Raw genomic sequence first — 530 nt, 5'->3', positions numbered from 1 at the left:
AAAAAGAGTCTTCTGTAATCTTTGAACATTGTCGTCACTCCATCAGTTGAAACAAACCAATTTCTTTTTTTCTGAAAACATATTGTTCCAGACCTAAGGAGAAAGGTAAATGTCCCATTACATGAACTTCCCTGCCGCAGATGGTGCTGTAGTGTAGGAGTAAACGTTATTAAAGGCCCAGAACAGTTGGACTGTTGTTAAAACATTTATCATGGTGCATTCTGGGTAGTTCTGTGTGTGTGCTGTAAAATAGTCAAAGATTCTCCCATATTGCACTGCTTCTGGTTCCTAAATTTCTCAGAGAATTGTGCAAGACTATTGTTATTTTGTCTTGAATAATCTGGGAACTTTTGACAGCAAATGAAGCTTCTACTTAATATGTATACAGGTCAGAAAGCCAGTGTCCATATTGAATTCCTAATTTTCCTGTTGGAACATTTTTTGCTGTTTTAGAAATCCATCAAAAAGTGTATTCAACCAGATTTCACTTTTATGTTTGCAATTTTAAAAGTATAATTGCACAATCACTA

The sequence above is a fragment of the Lepisosteus oculatus genome, chromosome 29 (genome assembly GCF_040954835.1).
Source record: "Lepisosteus oculatus isolate fLepOcu1 chromosome 29, fLepOcu1.hap2, whole genome shotgun sequence".
NCBI lineage: Eukaryota > Metazoa > Chordata > Actinopteri > Semionotiformes > Lepisosteidae > Lepisosteus > Lepisosteus oculatus.
Note: the sequence above shows the minus strand (reverse complement) of the source record.